The 21,705-nt window shown below is 39.7% G+C and overlaps 1 non-coding gene across 1 annotated transcript; it reads right to left on the bottom strand.

Annotated features, from left to right (window-relative positions):
- Positions 1 to 8,091: 8,091 nt before the first annotated feature.
- Positions 8,092 to 8,252, bottom strand: LOC118845222. Its single transcript, XR_005010083.1, has one exon. It is a non-coding gene; the product is annotated as a U1 spliceosomal RNA (small nuclear RNA).
- Between the last annotated feature and the right edge of the window lie 13,453 nt (positions 8,253 to 21,705).

Here is a 21,705-nt window from a genome sequence, read left to right on the forward strand (position 1 = left end):
ACCAATTATATTAAAATAAAGATGTGAATTTTTCCTATCCAATTTCATGTACCCACCAAAATCGATCCATGGACCTAAGCTGAGAACCTCACATAAATGATCCTCAGGAGTTTGAATCCAGGCTTTTCTACTTACTGACTATGTGACATTAGCCAAATCACTTAACCTCTCCGGGCCACAGTTTTCTTCTCAGTAAAATATGAGGTTTAGCTTAGACCTCCAAGGGCCTTCTCAGCTCATAAATCCTATACTTTCAACACCAGCTGTGAGAGCCACCCTGTCCTCATCAAGGCTATCCATCCTTAGTCTTTGAGATTTAGATCATCCTCCCCACTAAAACTCAAGCTGGTGGGTTCTGTTTCTGCTCTTGGGAAATCAAGGCTATTTTCTCAAGGCCTTTTTGGGCTGCATTGAGCCCTGATTTCCCTCCCTGCCCCCTACTTAATGTTCTTCTGTCTGCAGGGCAATTAAATCCTCTAAACCTTAGGAGAGGAGCCACTCATTCCCAAGACACTTGGGTCTCTTGCTGCTCCAACTAGGGAGGGTTCTTAGTGCAAGAGAGATTAAGATCCCTGTGCGCCAAATGGGGAATGGACACACGCTTGTTTATTTTTTCACGTAACTTGGGTTACTTGTAATCAGATGGTGCTCAATAAGAGCTGGGAAACTTGTGCCCACTTGACTGTTAGGAGGCAATAGGACTGGTCTGCAGAGAAAAGTATCCTAGACGGTGCTACCCTCTTGTGGTCTCAGGTATGCATGACAGTTAAGAAAAGGGGGAAAACTAGACAGGCAGAAATTAGGAGGTAATGAAGGAAGAGGTGGGAAGTATTAAGTCCCGGGAAGACAAAGAAAGCAGGTAGAAGTCCTTAGGTGTTATCTGAAGGTGAGGCCCAAGGTAAATCAGAGAAAACGCTCAGCTGGGAGCAAAGAATTCTCCATTGTAGAGTTTGTGATAAACAAGGTGGAGGAAGTCAGACATGGTCTGATGCTGACTCTGAATTTGGGGAGAATATGTTCAGACTTCAGAGAAGAGCATAAGTCATAGGACCATCAATTTAGAACTGGAAGGATCTTACAGGTCATCTGGTCACAGAATCAAAGTCTTTTGAGTTGGAAGGCACCTCAGCGGCCAAATCACATCCAAACTAGAACAGTGCCTGGCTTGGCAGTGCTTGGGTGGAGAGCCTGCAGCCTTGAAACTACATGTGGCATGCTAGATCCTCAAGTGCAGCCCTTTGACTGTCAAAGACTTGAGGTTCCTACCCTGATACCCAAAAGGAATTCCTACTTCAACATTCTAATCTCTACTTGAAGATCTCAAATTAGAAGGACCCTAATGATGGGGATGGGACCTGAATTCTCCAAAGGAAAAGACCAAGTCTTTGGGATCTGGACCCCAAAAAGGAAAAACCCAAGCATCCTAAAGCTCAACACGACTACCTCCCTTGGAAGTCCTTTCCAATTCTGGATAATTCTAATGATTAGAATTTTCTTTGATGTCTTTCTTGACTTCAAATTTAAATTTTTTTTCATTATAAATTCCATCCATTGCTCCCAATTCTACCCCTGGAACCAATCAGAGCAAGTCTGACATTTAGCTCTTCTACATGACAGCCCTTCAAATATTTGAACACAGCTATCATGTCCCTAACATTTGCTCTTCTCCAGGCCAAGTATCCCCATTTCCTTTACCTGATCTTGATAACATAGACAGAAGACCCTTTATCATCCTGGTTGCTCAGTGAATAGCTGGGCAGCTAGATGAAGTGGTGGATAGAGTACTGGACTTGGAATCTGGAAAAATTGAGTTCCAATCCTGTTCAGACACTTACTAGCCATGACCCCTAGATAAGTCACTTAACTTCAGTTTCCTCGTCTATAAAATTGGGATAATAACGGCACTTACCTCACATTATTATCGTGAGGCTCAAATGAGATAATATATGTATAAAAGCATTTTACAAACCTTGCTGGATAAATGTTACTTATTATTTTTTTGATAACCCTTCTATTCACATTCTCTTACATACCAATGTCCTTGCTAAACTATCACACTTAGAACTTAATACCGTATTTCAGATGTGGTCCAACCCAGGCAGAATATAGGGAGACTATCACTGCTCTATTACTGGAAGCTATGAAACCCATGATCACACTAACTCTTTTTGGCTGGTGCCTAAAAATACTGACTCATAACAAGATTACAGTTTACCCCAAACCTCAGATCCTTTCCAGACAAACTGCTGTCTAATCATGTCTCCCTCATACTGAGCACTATCATTTGTAATAGGGATGGTCCATGTATAGAATGCCTCAGATGATGTCTCTCTATGAAGAAGACTAAAGACAAGATGGTGTGGAGGATGCTAAGAATCTGTTTTCTGAGATATGTAAGATTTTATATGTGCCCCTATTGAATTTCATCTTAGATTCAGCCCAATTTCCTAGTCTGTCAATGTTTTGGGTTTTTTTTTATAGTGATTCTGTTATCCAATTTATCACCTATCTTTCCCATCTTTACGTAATCTTCAAATTTGCTGAGCATGCCACTCATGCCTTTTATCCAAGTCCTGAATAAAAACGTCCAGGGCTATGTACAGTAGGCATCCCTTGGACACTCCCCTGGAAACTCCAGTACTGAGTCAGTATCAAGCCATTAACAACTACTCTTTAAGCCCAATCATTTAACTACTTCTGAATTCTTCTAACTATATTATACTGGGCCATCACCAATCATCTTGACTCTTGTCTTGCCACTGGACTCCAATGACTCTGGAGGAGAGAGTGAGACTGACAACTTTGCGCAATTCTGCCTCACTTAAATCCAATTTGCTTGCAAGTTAAGACATCACCCTTATGATGTCATTGGTCCTCTTTGAGAATGATGGATGAAAAATAACAACAATCATATTATGATCTAGCGGCCATCTCACCATCTTTTCCACAAGAATGGCATAGATTACTTTGTTAAAAGCTCTGACAAGTATTTGTAAAATAAACAATTGAATTTTTTTCAAGGTGGAAAGGAAAAAGGGAAAGGAAAGTAGATTTTTGTTAACTGAAAATAAATAAATAAAAAGCTTTGCTAAAATCTAGGTAAACCACATCTATGGCATTTCCCTGATTTCCTAATTTAATAATGTCATTAAAAAGGGAAGTCTGTTCTTGATGAATCCATTCAGGCTCTTTGTAACTGCTTCCTTTCCTAGATATTTCTTTTAGTGATTTGCTCTATAATTTTCCTAGGAAGTAAAGCCTAACTCACTGACTTCATTGATCTAAAGTTTGTTGACTTTGAAAAAAATGGGAAAGGGATAAAAGTAAAGACATTGACTCTGATGAGCACTATTTCATTTGTAATGGGGATGGTCTATGTATAGAATGCCTCAGATAGTTTTCTGAGAAAACTATAATGACATGGAAGGGAGGTATCTTGGGGAAACTTTGGGTTATGCTTGGACATTCTGTAACTAGTTCCAGTTGGCTCCCAAAGTATGAAGAGGGGACTTTTTTGCTTGAATATGTGGCCAGAACCATTAGTCTTCAAAAAGATTGGAGTCAGACTCATATGTACAAAAATATTTATAGCGGCTCTTTTTGTGGTTGCAAAGAATTGGAAATCAAGGGGATGCCCATCAATTGGGGAATGGCTAAACAAATTGTGGTATATGAATGTAATGGAATACTATTGTGCCATAAGAAATGAGGAGCAGATGGACTTCATAATAACCTGGAAAGACTAACGTGATCTGATGCGAGTGAGGGGAGCAGAACCAGGAGAACATTATACACTATTAGAGACACACAGTATCTGTGATGACTAACTTTGATAGACTTGGCTCTTCTCAGCAATACAAGGTTCTAAGACACCTCCAAAGGACCCATGATGGACAGGGCTAGTCACATCCAGAGAAAGAATTTTGGAGTTTGAATGCAGATTGAGGCAAACTATTTGCTCTCTTTTTTTTTCTTCTTTTTTGGTTTTGTTTCTTCGTTTTCATGGTTCATTCCATTGGTTATAATTCTTCTTTACAACTTGACTATTGTGTAAATAAGTTTAATGTGAAGCAATATGTAGAACCTATATCGTACTACATGCTGTCTTGGGGGAGAAGGGGGGAGGAGAGGAAAGGGGAAATGTTACCGGCTCCCGAAGCCTCGCAACTATACTCGGGGTTCCCCCCAAGCCCCAGGCCTTTGCCTAAGCAAAGGACCTGATCTCGTGGACAATGAATGGGGCGGGAGCCGAAAGATGGTGAAGGACTCCGTTTATTATTTCAGCAAGCAGCATTTTATATCTTTAGTGACGTAGGTACATTCTTTGGTTACGTGGGTGAAGGACAGGTGAAAATCAATACACCTGGGTAACTAGGACCGCCCTGACTCCACCTACTCTCCTCCCCTTCTCTTCCAGAGCTATCCCGAAGCTCCCTGCAGTCAGGCAGTCCAGGCAAAGAACCGGAAACTCCACGTGCTCTGGCAAGCCCGGGCAAAGACCTGGAATTGCCAGGGAGGCAACAAAGGCGAGACCCCTCCTCCTGGCTCCACCCACATCCCAAAGCCCCGAGTCTATCTCAGCAGGCCCCTGGGCCTGGAGGTCCGAGGAGGGCAGGGCTCAGCTCTAACTCGGCCCGCAACAGGGAAAAAATTTGGAACTCAAAAACTTGTGAAACTAAGTGTTGTAAACTAAAAAGAAAAAAGGAATTTAAAAAAAAGAAATTAAAAAAAAGAGAAAGAAAAAAGGTTGGAGTCAATTTTGGCTGGCTCCTTACCTCATTGTCTTCATCTGTCCCCTGGTGGTGAGAGGGTTTTTTTGTGTGAGACCAGGCTGCAAGGGGATGGGAGGTGGACATTCCTCCCCCCAACCCCAACCCAAGGCCACATGACCTCTGGGAAAGGCAACTTCTTGGCCTTTATTTTTTCATTTTTTCCCCTATTCTAGGTGCAAAGAGTGGAGTCTCTCCAGTCATGAGAGAGTGAGCCATAGCAATTTGGAGGTCAAGATCTAGGTGGGTTGTTACAGTCAACCCAGCATCAATGCCCTAAGGAGCAAGATACTAATGAAGATATTCCTTATAACAAAGGACAAAAAAAGTAGAAAAACGCAATTCAGGAAAAATAAAGAAATATATCAATTGTGTCTAGAAGTACATTTATATGTGTGTGTGTGTGTATATATATTCCACAACTAGAATTTGCAAGGAAGAGGATACATTCTGTCAACTCTTCTCCAGAGAGACGTGCATATAATCACATAACCTTCAGTTTCTTCTTTGTGGTTTTTGTTCTTTCCTTTTGCATTGTTGTCATCATGAATATTATTTTCTTGGTTCTGTTTACTTAACTTTGTATCACTTCATCTAAGTTTTCCCAGGCTTTTCTGAATTATTCATATTTGTTGCCTCATGTAGCATAGTAATGTTCTACTACATTCATATACCACAATTTGTTAAACCATTGCCCTGTAAATGGGCATCTCCTTTGTTTCCAATTCTTTGCTACCACAAAAAGTGTTGCTGAGAAACTTTTGATATGTATGGGACCTTTCTTTTTTTTTTTTTTTTGACCTCTGCAGAGAGTTTGGGTATGAGACTCAACTAAGTCAAATAATTTCAAGAACATTTAGAGCAACTGGAAGACAACAAACAGATATAAAATGCAGCAGATCTACAGTTATCTATTCGCATGTTGACTGCAGTGGAACTACTGATGTTTGGTCTCTACTACCCCAGTATGCAATGTGCCATAGGAAGAAATGGAAATGGTATCTAAGAAAATGAGATCAGAAAAGCATATTGACCTGACTATATGCATACAGAGGAAATCTATTTTGAAGGTGACACAATTCTAAAATTTTAACATATTGCAAAGAGGGGTAGAGTCCATAAGAATGGAAAAGATCATATTATGACCAAAAAAAGGGACCAAGGAGACATCAGTAACTACGGCCTCTGTGTCCACTTTCCCATCTCAATAACGCGTTTATGAGAATGATCTGTGTTTATGCTGAGGTTATCTTCAATGAAAATGTGATAAGGGAATAGTCAAGCATTCACAGAAGATTCCCTGTGGCAGAACTCATCTTTACAGTCACATGAATACAAGATCCCACTGTTCATTGTTTATTGATTATTTTTAAAAAGCATTTGATTCAGTAGAGCAGAGCTTAGTTTTAATGGCTCTTTTCCAACACAGCGTCTTTCATGTATATACTAAAATCGTACAAAAGTCCTTGATAAATAGACGCTGTAGTACAGCAGAAAAAACGTTGGAGCTGGAATCATGAAAGATGTAAATTCAAATCCTGCTCCTGAGCCTCACTAGTGACTGATCATAGGCATCATTTCACCTCTCTGATCCTCAGTTTCCACATCTGTAAAATGGGGCTGATGATATCTGTAGTACCTATCTTAGAAATACTACACATAGATTGCATTGCAAACCAAAAATCATTATGTCAACTATTAGTTTGCTATCACAGATAATTTTAACTATTCTCTAATCACTAAATGAGCCATAGGATAGGGAGATAATACTCTTTGAAAATGTTGGCTCCTTTAACCCAGAGATCACACTACTAGGCATACATATATCCTGAAGACAGAAATAATAAAAAAGAAAAGTGCCACATATACAACAAAATATTTATAGTAGCACTTTCTTTGTCATAGTAAAAGACTGGAAACAAAGTAGATGTCCAGTGAAAGAGAATAGCTAAACAAGTTGAGATATATAAGTATAAAGGAATATTTCTGGGCTGTTAAAAAGAATTTGATGGGTACAAAGAAACACATAAGGCATACGAACTGATATAAAGTGAAGTAAGCTGAACCAGGGGAATATGGATAAATATGGATAAATGGATAGAGAATTGATCTAAATGGACAATGACTAAATGAAAAGAACAACAACAAAATAAACAAAACTGAATGTTGCAAAATTATGATGAATGAGTTTGGCCCCAAAGAATAGATATGAAATAAGTATTTGTTACAGGGGATTATCTTGCACAGAGTCTAAATGGAAGACGATTCCCAATAGGTGGTAAGGTTCTCTAGATGTTTCTGTTTGTGGATGATGAGTAGTCTGATAGAATTGAGGCCTCCTCAATGAGCAGCGCTCCCCAAGCAGCGATGCTGGTATGGAGATGAGACCAAAGCATTTTGGTGACAAAACAGCCCAGTGAATAGAGGTAGGGACAAAGTGGGACTGGACTGGCAGTTACTATAAAACTGCAGATGGGTCTGGGACATTCAACTCATTCATGGACAACTGACTCAATGTCTCCCCCACCCTACCCTCGTACTCCTTAGTTGTTTGCAGACCTGATCCCAGGGGGTTCCAAACACTTGGTCTTTTCCTTCTTCTTTCCCATAACTTTCAAATACTGGAGAAGATTTGGGGAGAATTTCTAGGTGAAGCATTCCTCGGAGAAGAATTTCTCTTTTTCTGAAAATTTTTTTTCCCAATTACATGTAAAAACAATTTTTGACATTCATTTTTTAAAATTTTGAGTTCCAAATTCTTTCCCTTCCTGAAACAGTAAGCAATTTAATATAGATTATACATTGCAATCATGCAAAACATATTCCATATTAGTCAAGAAGACATATATAAAAAAACCCACAAAAAAAAAAACCCAAAGTCTGCATTCAGACTCTAACAGTTCTTTCTCTGGAGGTGGATAGCATTTTCATTATGAGTCCTTTAGAATTGTTTTGGATCATTATTGCTGAGAATAGCTAAGACATTCACAGCTTAACATCATACAATACTGCCATTACTGTGTACAATGTTATCCTGATTCTGCTTACTTTATGTCAGTTCATGTAAATCTTTTCAGGTTTTTCTGAAATCATCCTGCTTGTCATTTCTTATGGCACAATAGTATTCCATTACAATTGCATACCACAACTTGTTCAGCCACTCCCCAGTTGATGGAGTTTCTTTATTCTTTTACTGTGCTGTGTTTTAATAAATCATAAGGCCACAAAAAGCCAATTACCTGAGTCTCATGATAGAGAAAGCAGATTTCCTACATGTTAAGGATGGGGAAGGGGTTTCTAGAGCTATTTAAAAAAATTTTTTCAGGGGAGAGCGCAAATGCAGCCCCCCACTATCACAAATTACACAGTCGAGTTTCCCGCATTTGGGGAAATCGCAAGGGTCGGTCCATCCCAAGTGCAACAGATGAGCCTTGCCCTGGGGAAACCTTCATAATCATAGAATCACCCCTGTCGAGTAAGTATCTAGTGCCTATTTTTAATATTTAGGATAGCATTTCATTTCTATACTATTTTTATAATGTCAAACATAAGGCCAGTATTGATGGTAGCACAAGTTGAGTGATCTTGAGGTGTTTGGACAAGAACTTAGGCTGAGTCTGCAGTCTGAGGGTCCTCTTGTAGTTGGTGGGGATCATGTATCTTTGGCTGATGGTTTGAATGGAGTGCCACCTGGTGGGAAAATCACATTTCTTGTGGAGAGTAGATGGCCTGGTATAGGTTGCTAATGCTACTACAGCATCTCCAGTGTCACCTGGGATACTGACCAAGGGTATGTCTAGTCTGCCACGGCCAGTCACATGTATAATCAGAGGAGGAAAGGGGTTGATCATGTAGTGATGGGAGCAAAGGATAATACAGACATTTCAAGTAGGGCACTGATGTCCATGAAATGTTAAAAGGCCTAAGGTGAAGGCCTCTCACGTTTTGGGTAGATCTGATAAAGGATGAAGAAACATTTCCTAATGTAGTGGGGACATGTAACCACAACATTGTGGCAAAGCAGACCTTCCACACCAGAGTCACCATGCTGAACCAATGCTGAAAGAGACTGTAGACCCTTTCTCTCACCCCCACCCTTACTCCCTTCAAATGAATGAATTCAAGAATGAAAAAGCATTTATTAAGCATTCACTATGTGCCAAGCATTGCGCTAAGAACTAAGAAAACAATAGAAAGCTCCCTGACCTTAAGGATTTTATAGTCTAAAAAGGGGGGAAACCGGATATAGGGGGAGTGGTGGCTAGCAAGGGGCACTTTGAAAAGCAGCCTAGGACAATACTGCAGACATAAAGGCAAATGGAAAAAGCACTTGAATAATTTTTTGAAACTTGCAAAGACCCCGGAGAGGTACTGACTGAGTAGGGGGCATACTGCTGGGCACTGAAGGAAGGAGGAGATGAAATGAAACAGATTAATACTAATTTGGACAAGTTTAGTGTCAGGTCCTGAAATAAACCAAAGCCATGAGTTGAGGGCATCTTTAATTGAGATAATAGGGCAGCAAACCCGTTACCCTCAGGGATGTCTCATGAGTGCAGAGCATAATGGATTTCCCAACTCTAAGACCCATGCAAAAGCTTCTTATACTTTATGGAAACAGTATGAGGTAGCAAGGCCTGGTCATAAGACCCCAGTGGCCCTTGGCAAACCAGGCAAGGAAAACCACTTCATTCTGGCCATTTTGCTCTTCATGCCATGAGTCTTAGTGCAAGAGGGAAAGGACATTAGAAGCTGAGATCCAGTTTGAACTGGGTTCCTTTACAAGGTAAAATCTCAAGGGTGGTAGTAGGGGACTTGGAGTGTGATTCAGTCAACCTAATCAATATCTTAAAAGTAGGGATATAAGGACATTACTGAAATTCTGACATTACAAGAACCATTTAAGGGAGTGGAAAGTACCATTACATTTGGTATTAACAATTTTCTTCATTATGTTAACATTTTCTGTCATTCCCCACTCTGATCCTCAGAAGGCAGAGTCTCCTCAATTAATCACTAACTGGTATGACAGTCAACAATATGGGGAAAGGGAGGAAAGATTGATTGGTGCATTGACAGGAGCTGCTTGGGGGCTGTCCCAAGAGAAGAACAATAGAGAAGAAGCAAAAAAGTAAGGGCCCATTTCATTGGAAGCAAAAAGGGAAGGGTAACCCACTCCATTTATCCATTTCATCAATCCATCTTATCTTAGGACTTGGGTGTCTCATACCCTTATCTGGTTTCTGACAACATCTCCTAAAGCAGTCCTCTGGTCTTCTTAGAGGGTTTGCTTCTCTGGTTCAGATCACCCACAGATAATCCTTTTTTGTTTAAAATCTCTTTCAAAATAGATCTTAATCCAATTCAAGGATAACCAGGTCAGGAAGTCAGAGCTAGCTCACACCTTAGAGCTCTGATAAGAACTTCAAATTATGAAATGGAGAATTTACATTTTTCCATACTCTTTGCTGCTCCTATTTTTAACAAAACCAGTTTTTGGATACCAACAACAACAGGCTGAAAGGAAAATCTGAAAAGAATGTATGAGGATCTGATTTATAGAATGAGGCCTTTTAGTCATGAATTTGATATCTGCCAATATAGTTATATTGGCAAAGGCTAAAAGGTGCCCCTTATATTGGCATAGACTCCACCATCATTAACTTCTGATGTTCATTTACTTCATTCTTCACCTCAGATTCAAATTCCAGAAAGGGAAGGAACTTCAGTTTATCACCTATATTTGCCTTGTAATGTAGGCTAGCAAATTGTCATGTTGATATATTTAGGAAATTCAAATACAAACTGAAAAATCAGAAAATTCTGAACCCAATTCTATTTGACATATATAATTATCTGATCTTGTGGTTGTTGAATTTTCACCAAAATCAAAATCCAATTATTTACTTTTAGGTGATCATCCCCCCCTCGGGAGGATGAGATTCTGCTAAGGAACTAACGACAGAACATTTTTATAAAAAGATCACTTCCAATACAAAAATGAATTCATTTAAAAGTTGCCAGATTAACTTCAATTGTAACAAAAGGTTCTGGAATGGGATGTATAAAATACAAGTGATCAATTTCAAAACAGTACATATTAAGTAAGTTGTTTATGATAAAACATGTTTTTACTTTAAAATATGCTCAATACCTAGGTGGTCATTCCAATTTAAATAATAAAGCCAGATAAAATTGACTTTTCCCATTTAGGTAACACAAGATATTCCATAAATTACTCTCCTCTAAGAAAACTGTTTGCACCAAAATCATTTTCTTCAAGACAAAACTGAAGATGTTTCTGATTTAGTCTTAATAGTTAATAGAATAGCAGCTTGGTCCCATAAACTATTGCATCAATACCCAATCATTCCTATGTATTTTGAAACATTTAAGTACCTTATTTTACACACACACACACACACACACACGCACACACACACGAGTATGTATATCAGACGAGTGACAAGGCCAAATACTCATTTACTTAGTTGTTTAGAATATAGAAAGGACTAAAATTCTAGGCTACATAGCTCAGGTCCTATGCCTGTATCTTATTACAGTGGTTCAGATGTGCTCCAGTATTAGTCTATAACATAAAGATTTAATACTGTGTTCATACTGATCACCTGACATGATTATAGAAGTTTGCCATAAAAGAAGAATAGGGATATAACTATACAATAAAGGAAAACATTCCCTTATTTTGATGTCAACTGCAGGCTAGCATCTTATAGCTAGCCATTTGCACTGAACCAGAGTTAAATGGTAGGATATTTTCCATTCGAGAGGAAATACTGGGAAAATTGAGTCAGAAGAATCCTACCTCAGCCCAAGAGTTGTTCTCCCAACTTCTGCATGAATACTCCATCTGCAGTTCATGGATGTCAGCTCTATAGGGTTATTGGCATCATGGATTCATTGGCTCAATAGAATTTTTTGATGATCATACCTGGAACCAGACTCAGAATAATAATATCAGTTAGAGTCCCACAAGGTCTTAAATAGCAAATTCTAATAATCATAGCTTTGGGTGGATTCAGTTATTAAAGATCATCTATCAATAATAACAAGTATTGATTATAGTCTCAGATTGGTAACAGGAAGAGTTATTTCATTAAAAAAAAATCACAGCTTATCTGACCTTAGTTAGAGAGATTTGCTATTAGAGGAAGAAGCAGGGACATGAATTTAGCACATCACATCAAAACTAGATTATGCCCCATAGCTCAAAATGACCATAAGCAGTCAAATATATGGAACCAGGTGGGCAGATGTCTTGTATGGAAAAATGAATTAAGAAAATCCCAACCTTAGCCTTCCCAAGGTCACCCTTCCAATCATATTCCCAGGGACAGATATCCACTGGCCTTAGGTCTCAGATATCACTCCCATTGAGTTGCTGGCAGTTTTTCTTGAAGTGCTCATTTAAGTTTGACCCAAGGATATAGCGAACCTAAGGATAAAGCTAAGAAAGAATATGCAGGGTCCCAAAAAGGTTCCACATCAAACAGTAAAGTCTCACAAATAATAGTAGGACTGGACAGAACGTTATCAATACCATCAAATTATTACAATAAATTAGCTAACAAATAAAATTTATCAGGCCTTCTAAGAATCACACAAAAGATTTTTACTTAAACATTCCTTTCTAAAAGTATTTCTCTTTCTCAAAAATAGTTTGAAACTTATCCTGATGTAAAAAGGCAATTATTAGAACCTAATGAAATAAATTAGTTGGAAACCTCCAAACTGACAGGTATCTACTTCTTATTCAGCCTTAAATGTAAGGACAAGTTGATGTAAAATATCTTAAATATCATAAACAAATTCCAAATTAACAAAAATAAAATTCATTCCTGATTAATACAAATAAATTCCTAATTACCACCCCTGGTTACCAAAAAGTGTTTGCAATGGGAAGGAGATTCAGTTTTCTAAGTGAAGCAATGCCAAAAATATATCTAATTAAATTAGTCTTATCATAACAACCCATAATAATTTAATCAATAATGTTATAATTTCCATAAGTGATAGCCAAATAATTTTAGGTGAAAATTTCTCTTTACTATAGGCAAAATACTTCAAAATATTTAACAGGTTGCGAATATTTTTTTTCCTTTTTTTTTTAAGCTCATAATGGAGCAATATTGAGATTGGAAAGAAGTTCTGATCCTAACAATATATCTGCATAATATCATAAACAATATTATGGATTTGAAACAAAACAGACCCCATTTCTAGTCAAGGTACCTCAATTCAGCTGAATAAATCTCTAAACAACTTTACATAGAAAACCATTCTGAACAAACTTAAGTGGAACTTACATAAACTGATCTATGGATTTTCCCATTATAATTGGGGGTGCCTCAGTAGCTCTTAGGTTTAAGCATTATAGAATTCACGACATGGTCACCAAACGAGTTAAAACAAACTTATAACCACTTCAAACATCTTATCAGATAAAAAACAGCAAGGAAAAAAAATGTTTTTCATTATTATAATCCAAATAAAATAAAATACTCTTAACAATGAATTCATGATCTAACAATATTCAAATTACAAGAGAATCCATTTTTCTAATTATGTTAGGGTTAACAAGTTTTACAATACAGACATATACTTAATTTTATATTATCAATATTAGGGAATACATATAAAGTTTTACAAACAGTTTTAATTCACACCCGATATCATCAGGTTAGCTTAAAGTGTGCTGGGTTAAAATAATATAAAGATTCTGGTTGAAGAGCTGATTTTTGGCCCAAGCAAAAAAGAGACCTAAGGATTTTGATCTTATGCTGGCAGGGCATGGTCCAATTTTACCAGGCAGAAATCTTTAAGAGCTTTCACAGAGGGAGTTAATTAAATAATCCTTAATTTGAACAATATAAGGAAACCTTTTAAGGTCCTATATAATAGTCACAGATCATAATAACCAATATTTTTTTTACCATATCCAATATTTATATAGTGTTAGATTTATAATATAGGCTTCCTATAGACTATCCTAATAGGTGGGTGAACGCAATTAACCAAATGCTTATCTAAACCTACTTGGCATAAACTAAAGTCAAAGCTCAAAATCATTTTGTGACGTATGAAAAGTCCAAGAGACATAAATTTTGGACAAGTCAATTTTAAAATGAGACCAGAATAAAATCAATTGCACTTGGATCTATTTTCCAGATGATATTACATAGAATCTCAATTTATAATTTCGATCATTTAATATTTTACACAAGGGCTATTTATTCCAAGCATTTTATATTACGGGATTCACTATTTCCAGCTAACCTACTGCCAAAGAGTTTAATAGCGAATACTATTCTAACCCAATTAATCACTTAGGAACACCTTGCTTAATAAATTTCTCCTAATCCTCTATAACTTTGTACTGAATATTTCCTTCATAACTTGTAGCACACATTATTGTTAAACAGGTGTCTTACTACAACCTTATTTTCCTAAATTATAGAGTTATATAACATAAATTGCTGAAATTCTAAAATGACTGTGATGAGGGTTGGGGTGAGAGGTGCTCGACACCCCAAAGTACCGACACGCCGGGTCCTGCCGAAAGAATTCGACTCAAGCTTTCTCAGCCAAGGGGAAAGATAAAGTTTATTAAGAGTTAGCCAAATAAGCCTGCCCCGAGAGATCCCACCCCTTGCGACGCCTGTTAGGAAAAAGGGCCAGACCCATCTGAGCTAGATTGGTTCTGACCACCTTCATGGAGGCAAGATGGAAATTATATACACAAAGGTTGTGGGAGGGATTGAGGGGTGGTCTGGGGTGACCAGAAGAGGGGTCTAGGGAGGGACTTAAGGATGAGGTCAGACTCCAGGGTGGGGGAAATAGCTGAAGGCTGTATGGAAATGACAGACTATAAAGGGCTGGGGTACCAGAGCTAGGGTATAGATATTTTGATCAGGATTAAGGATGGGAAACAGGATTAAGGGTGGGAAACAGCTGGACAATAGAGGATTGGGCAAGGTAGACATTTGGGCTTAATGGTTATAGCCTCAGGCCAAGGCCAGGTCGAGTGGCAAGATTCAAGGAGAATTCAAGGGCTCAAGCGGTTCCCAGAGACTGTGCCCTCATCAACTGCATTTAAAGCCACTATGGAAAAACCTTGATCAAAGTGTGTCTTAAAGGACAAAAACTTATTTTGCCATTTTAAACACATTTCCCTGATGTTAGATATTGGGTAGAAAAGTTCAGTTCCTTGGATTTACATTGAAAATAATCTACAGCTTTTAGTTTGGAATCTAATTAAACCTGAATTTGAAAAATTTTAGTATTTAAGATCATTTTCCAATTAGAGTTTTTAGCCTAAAGAGCAGGAAGAGATCTTATCCTCTAGCTGCTTCTGAATTAAGAATGGGGAGTTGCGGGGACTACATGTGGAGGTCTCCTTTCTTTTTAGCTAGAAAATAATAAATGTGAATCTGTTATGAAAATGAGTAGGAGTCTCCTATAATTTACAACAAAATTTCTAAGTTCAAAATACACATCAATTTGAAGTCATTCCTAAATTGATTATCACTTTAATTTGCAAAACTCCTAAACATACAATTAAAATTTCTAACACTTCTTTATGTGTGAGACAACTCAAGTAATATTCAGAGACTTCTTATAGAAGCAAAGAGGAGAAAGGGTGGTCTCCCAACCTATAGACAAGCGGTAGGGAGAGGCTGCGCCCAGAGGGCAGAACCCAGCTATATACTCCTAACGCAAACAACCCCCACCCACCACTGACCTTTACGTTGGTGGAGTTCAGGCTCACAATCCAGGAAACGCTAATCTAGCCGATCCCAACTCTTAAGAACACTTATCCTTATTTAGCGAGGCTCCTGCTGAGGGGGAGTCAGGCTGCTCTAAGTTTCAGATCCCTACGGGTCAGGTGATTTGAAATTTAGGCCTAGCTTCAGCCATGCTGAAAAGTCCTCCTCTCCATTTATCCCACTCAGTCCACAGAAAGGCTGAGATCCAGATTCCGTGAGAGGTTTTTGATGAGGGCACAGTCTCTGGGAACCCCTTGAACCCTTGAACTCTCCTTGAATCTTCCCGCTCGACCTGGCCTTGGCCTGAGGTTATAACCATTAAGCCCAAATGCCTACCTTGCCCAGTCCTCTGTTGTCCAGCTGTTTCCCACCCTTAATCCTGTTTCCCATCCTTAATCCTGATCAAAATATCTATACCCTAGCTCTGGTACCCCAGCCCTTTATGGTCTGTCATTTCCATATAGCCTTCAGCTATTTCCCCCACCCTGGAGTCTGACCTCATCCCAGTCCTTTCAGGCTCCTCCTTAGACTCCTCCTTAAGTCCTTCCCTAGACCCCTCCTCTGGTCACCCCAGACCACCCCTCAATCCCTCCCACAACCTTTGTGTATATAATCTCCATCTTGCCTCTATGAAGTTGGTCAGAACCAATCTAGCTCAGATGGGTCTGGCCCTCTTTCCTTACAGGCCTCACAAGGGGTGGGATCTCTCGGGGCAGGCTTATTTGGCTAACTCTTAATCTTAAACTTTATCTTTCCCTTGGCTGAGAAAGCTTGAGTCGAATTCTTTCGGCAGGACCCGGTGTGTCGGTACTTTGGGGTGTCGAGCACCTCTCACCCCAAACCCTCATCAGTTTTCACTATCCCACTCACTTACAAGCTTACTTTTCTCTTGTTGTTGAGGTTTAGGGGTACTAGGACCCCAAAATAGTGAGGGTCCTGCCTGAATGAATTCAACCCAAGCCTTCTTCCAGCCAAAGAGAAGGTTTATTAAAAACTGGTAAGTGAGCATGATTCCACCATATTGGACAGACTCTTAAGGAACCTGAGCACTTTTGTGGAGGAAGGATAGATATGGAAGACTGTGGAAACAGAGAAGGAATCTAGATGGAATTAAGGGAATAGTGGTCTAGGGTGGGGCTAAGTGCAGACAATGAAAGTGCAGTTAATTAACTAGGAAGGCCCCACATGAATGCTGGGGACCTGAGCTATGGAAAGTCCAGAGGCTTTTCCTTTTTAGGATCCAGATCCCAAAGACATGATCTTTTCCTTTTAGGTGTTCAAATCTCGTCCCCATCATTGTTAGTCGGATTACCTTTTCTTTTCTGGCTGTAAAACCATGAACCTGTTTTTCTGGGAAGAGGTTGTTCTTATCTCCCTTAATTCTGAAGAATAATATTAATCCAATCTTTATATATCCAAACTTGACCAGTTCAGGGAAGTAAAGGGAAAGGAAAGACCTTTTTGAAAGCTCACAGCTTACCAAGGGTACACACTATCACTGGTAAAGGCTCTGAAAGCAGAGAAACACACAAACAGATCGACAAAACAGAAAGCATTCAAAAGGTATGTGATAATGACTTCAGGAAAAAGCTAGTTTGATTTTTAAACACAGATAGCATGACAAGAACACAGAGGTGCTTGAGTTTAAACCTTCACTATGCTATGCTCTCTGCTGAAGCAGACATTTGAGAAAACACATCAACAAACATAGGGCTGATAACAGACAGGATTCTACTGTTTGAATTACTAGCTGTCCCCAGTCACACATAAATACAAAAAAGAATTTAGTGTGAACATAAGAAAGTCCTTTCATTAGGTCAAATTCTGGGACTCATACATAGTAGGCTAATACAGAAGTTCTTGACTGTCTCCCTTTGGTCCTTCATATAGCCTGAGAGACTATTCTGGTTTTAATTTTCTTTCTTTTGAAGTTCCAATTGGCCTAATCCTTCCTGGAGAAGAGCTAGTTTAGATTCAGCCTCCTTTTCAATTTTGAATTTTTTAAAAAATGTTTTCTTGGAGGGATGAAAGCCTAGCTTTTCCTTCCCTCTTAATGGCTTCTAACAGCAGTTGCTTGAGTCCTAATCAGAGTGTTTGTTTTTGACCCTGCCTTACTGAGGGACAGTTTTAAGTAACTAATTTTATCTCTATCAAATGAACCTTACTGGGGCTGATGAGGGTTTGGGGTGAGAGGTGCTCGACACCCCAAAGTACCGACACACCGGGTCTTGTGGAAAGAATTCGACTCAAGCTTTCTCAGCCAAGGGAAAAGATAAAGTTTATTAAGAGTTAGCCAAATAGGCCTGCCCCCAAGACATCCCACCCCTTGCCACGCCTATAAGGAAAGCGGGGCCAGAGCCATCTGAGCTAGATTGGTTCTGACCCCCCTCATGGAGGCAAGATGGAGATTATATACACAAAGGTTGTGGGAGGGATTGAGGGGTGGTCTGGGGTGACCAGAGGAGGGGTCTAGGGAGGGACTTAAGGAGGAGTCTAAGGAGGAGCTTGAAGCTACTGGGATGAGGTCAGTGGGATGGTCCTATCTATTGACATTCCTTGGTGGAGTCATGGAGTCCCAAGCGGTTTGCTAAATGCCAAAGATATCTGAGTCCATTCTTTCTGGGGGTGCTTGTCAGTAGCTAGGGGCTTCTCAGGGGTTCCTAATTTTCCTTGTATTACACTCAACTAAAAGAGACAGGATTCCAGATTCAAGCGTGATTAGGTCCCGTGGGCAGAGGGCTTGGGGCCTAGGCCGTGAAGGCATCCAGAAGCTCACTCCCAAGACTGTGGAACATGTAGTCTTCAATGAATGTCACTTCTGACACCATTTAATGTTAAGTCCCGAAGCAAATCAGAGCCATGAGTTGAGGAATAAAATATCTTTATTTGCGATAACAGGGTAGCAAACCTATCACCCTTGGGGATGTCCCATGAGTTCAGAGCACAGGGGATTTCCCAACTCCAAGACCCATGTAAAAGTTTCTTACACTTTTAGGAAGAGAGGATAAAGAGGCAGTATAAAGTAGCAAGGCCTGCCTATGAGACCCCAGTGGCCCTTGGCAAACCAGGCAAGGAAAACCACTTCATTTTGGCTATTTTACCCTTCATACTATGAATCCCAACAGAAAGGGGCAAGGACATTAGAAGCTGAGATCCAGTTTGAACTGGCTTCCTTTACAAGGAACCCTTCTTAGGGGGTGGTAGGGGTGGGACTTGGGGTGTGATTCAGCTCAACCTAATCAAGAGTAGATATCTTTTTTTTGGCAAGGCAATTGGGGTTAAGTGGCTTGCCCAGGGTCACACAGCTAGTAAGTGTCAAGTATCTGAGGCCAGATCTGAGCTCAGATACTCCTGACTCCAGGGGCAGGACGGTGCTCTCTCCACTGGACCACTCAGTGGCCCCAAGAGTAAATATCATTTCTTTTGGAGGGGGGAAGGCAGGGCAATTGAGGTTAAGTGGCTTGCCCAAGAGGCAATCAGACTTTTCCCAATTCTTCCTTTTTGGGATACTAAGACCATCAAGTCTCTCCTTTGTTTGAATTGGTCGGAAACCTTTTGTTGTCTTTGTCTTGGAATATTTCTCTGGGGTTTCTCAGAATTAAGACAACCAAGAGCCATTGAATTGTATATGATGTGGTACTAGGGATGGGGAATTTTCACACACCCAGCCTGGGTGAGGTCAGAGCCCTCAGAGCTCTGAACGGGATATAATTGAGGGGAGCTTCATGTTTGACTTTTGGGGCACGCTCATGGAAGGAGGTAACTGTCCCCCTCCCCCAGCTTTGTAGCCCAGACCCATTGGTTCTCCTCTGATAACTATGTATTGTGATTTGAATCAGACAAGATCTGTCTGTTGATGTTTGTAATTTCTGTTTGTATTTGCCTTGAAGTTCAGGGGGCTGATCTTTTCAGCCTGAACTAAGTGAATGATATTTGTATGTTTGATTAAACTGAGATTGTTAACCCCTTAAATTTGCTTTCCTTAGAAAAGCAGATCAAAGAACCTGTGTTGGAAGCTTCCTGTGTGCTGGGTGCTGGTGGGTCTTACACCCCTACAGCAGCTGCTAGCAGATTGGTACTACAGTCACACAGCAAGTAAGTGTGTCAGTAAATATCTTAAAAGTAGGAAATAAGGACATTACTGAAATTCTGACATTATAAGGATCATTTATGGGAGTCACATTATATCTGGCATTAACAATTTTCTGTCATTATATTGGCAACTATATTAACAATTTTCTATCAGTAGGAAATAGAGATTTGGTCAAGCAGAGCCAATGGCCAATATTCCCAAAGTCCCCAGAGGAAAGATTGTATGTAAATTGGGGCTGTGTGACCCAAGTGTTAGAGAAACATACTCACATTGTCTTGGAATAAGCAAGACTCCTTGGGAAGTCAGGAATGTTTTAATTATAATTTACATTTATTCCCCCTGAACAAATGGGTACCTCCCCTGAACACAGTGCAGGAGAAAGTACAAAGGACTTAGATGGATGCCAGTCCTTTAATAGACCCTCACCTTTGTGTAAAATATTATACTATTTTATATCATTTTTTAATTTCAACCAGACCCAGAGCCTGAATTAATAAGTAACTGGATGAAGATCCAGGACCTGGGCTTCTTTGTTCTCTCCAAAATTTTGCTCAGGCAATACCCTTACCTCTGTCAACAAGGCCGGATTAGACTGACCTAAGGACATTCTGACCCCTGATAGTCATTAAAGGATGAGACCCTAACCCCAAGAGAGATTACCTTGCTTAATATTCTACAGATATATACTATGTTATGGAATGTAATGAGACACAGAGACGCTGGGCTGTAGTTTCAACTGACTTTTGTCAACATCCTTTACAACTCTATTCCATTAAGGAAAATCCTCTTCTTGTGTCATGGTTAAACATACATGGGGGTCATAAACGTGAGGTAATACAGGCTTGCTAGGTCTGCTAAAATAACGTATATAAGTTTTCTCATTGCTTTGTTCAGACAGCCAGAGCTTGTGCTCCGACTCCTTGTACATACAAGTAAGCTAACTTAGCTATGCTTTAAGGGAAAAATAATAAACAACATGGATTTTTCTATCATCTAGCTCTGTTGTTTCCTTCATCCAAATTTTCAGGTTTAACACCTTGGATCTCCCTCCAGGGTCTTCATTTGCCAGATACAACCCCGTGACTGCCTACATTATGCCCTCCTCAAATGGCTCATTTAAGCATGCAAACAAGCCTCTGACCTTTCACCTGACCAACCTGAGGCCTGGTTTCTGCTAAAGCTGGAGTGGGGGAGGGGGAAAGGTACACCTTCAATTCTGTGGAAACAAAACTCCTTCCATTTCTTACACAAGTTTAAACAAAAAGGAAGTTTCACAAAGTTTTGAAGCATATAGGTTCCTGGAAAAGAGCTATTACGCCAGCGTAATTAAGGCCATGGGGCCAGGTCAAAATCCCTTTGGATCTATGATCTCAGAGGTTTATCTGGGGCAGGAAGAAAGAGAAACTTTTAGCAAGAGTATTAGGGCAAGTGGAAGACACAGTAGAATGGGGACCTCTCATATCTCAGGTTGATATAATGGGGTTGGATAAAAATGGCAGAACTCTTGCAGAATCCCTGGGGAGATTGACTATAAGGATAAATGGTTATGAACCTCCTTCCACTCCTGGGACCTTTGGTTCACCATCCACACTCTGGCCCCATGTCCCTTCTGACCTTGACTGTCCTTAATGATCATTGTCATTAAAACTAGGGGCCCTGATCAGGAGTTTCCATCTCTGTCCTTTCCCCAAAGCTGAGAGGACTTGGGGCACAGACACAAGGATTACTCACAAGAGCTGGCTGTTCCAGGTCCTGACGACTTGGTCTGTAATAAGCAAGTTGTAGGTTCATATATTAGATACAAGATTATTTATGGCAGTGGGTCAGGGAAATGCTTTTAGATGATATCTAGGAATGGAAAGAGACAGAGACATAAAAAGAGAGACAGAGATTGAGACAGAGACAGAGAGACAAAAAATGCATTTATTAAGCAATTGCTATGTGCCAGGCACTGGGCTAAGCACTAAAGATATAAATAATGCCCAAAAAAAAGACTTGTCTTTATTCTTGAGCTTACATTCCAATGGGTGAAGAGAGGATAGAAAAGTATGGAGAG

The sequence above is a fragment of the Trichosurus vulpecula genome, chromosome 3 (genome assembly GCF_011100635.1).
Source record: "Trichosurus vulpecula isolate mTriVul1 chromosome 3, mTriVul1.pri, whole genome shotgun sequence".
NCBI classification, from domain to species: Eukaryota; Metazoa; Chordata; class Mammalia; order Diprotodontia; family Phalangeridae; genus Trichosurus; species Trichosurus vulpecula.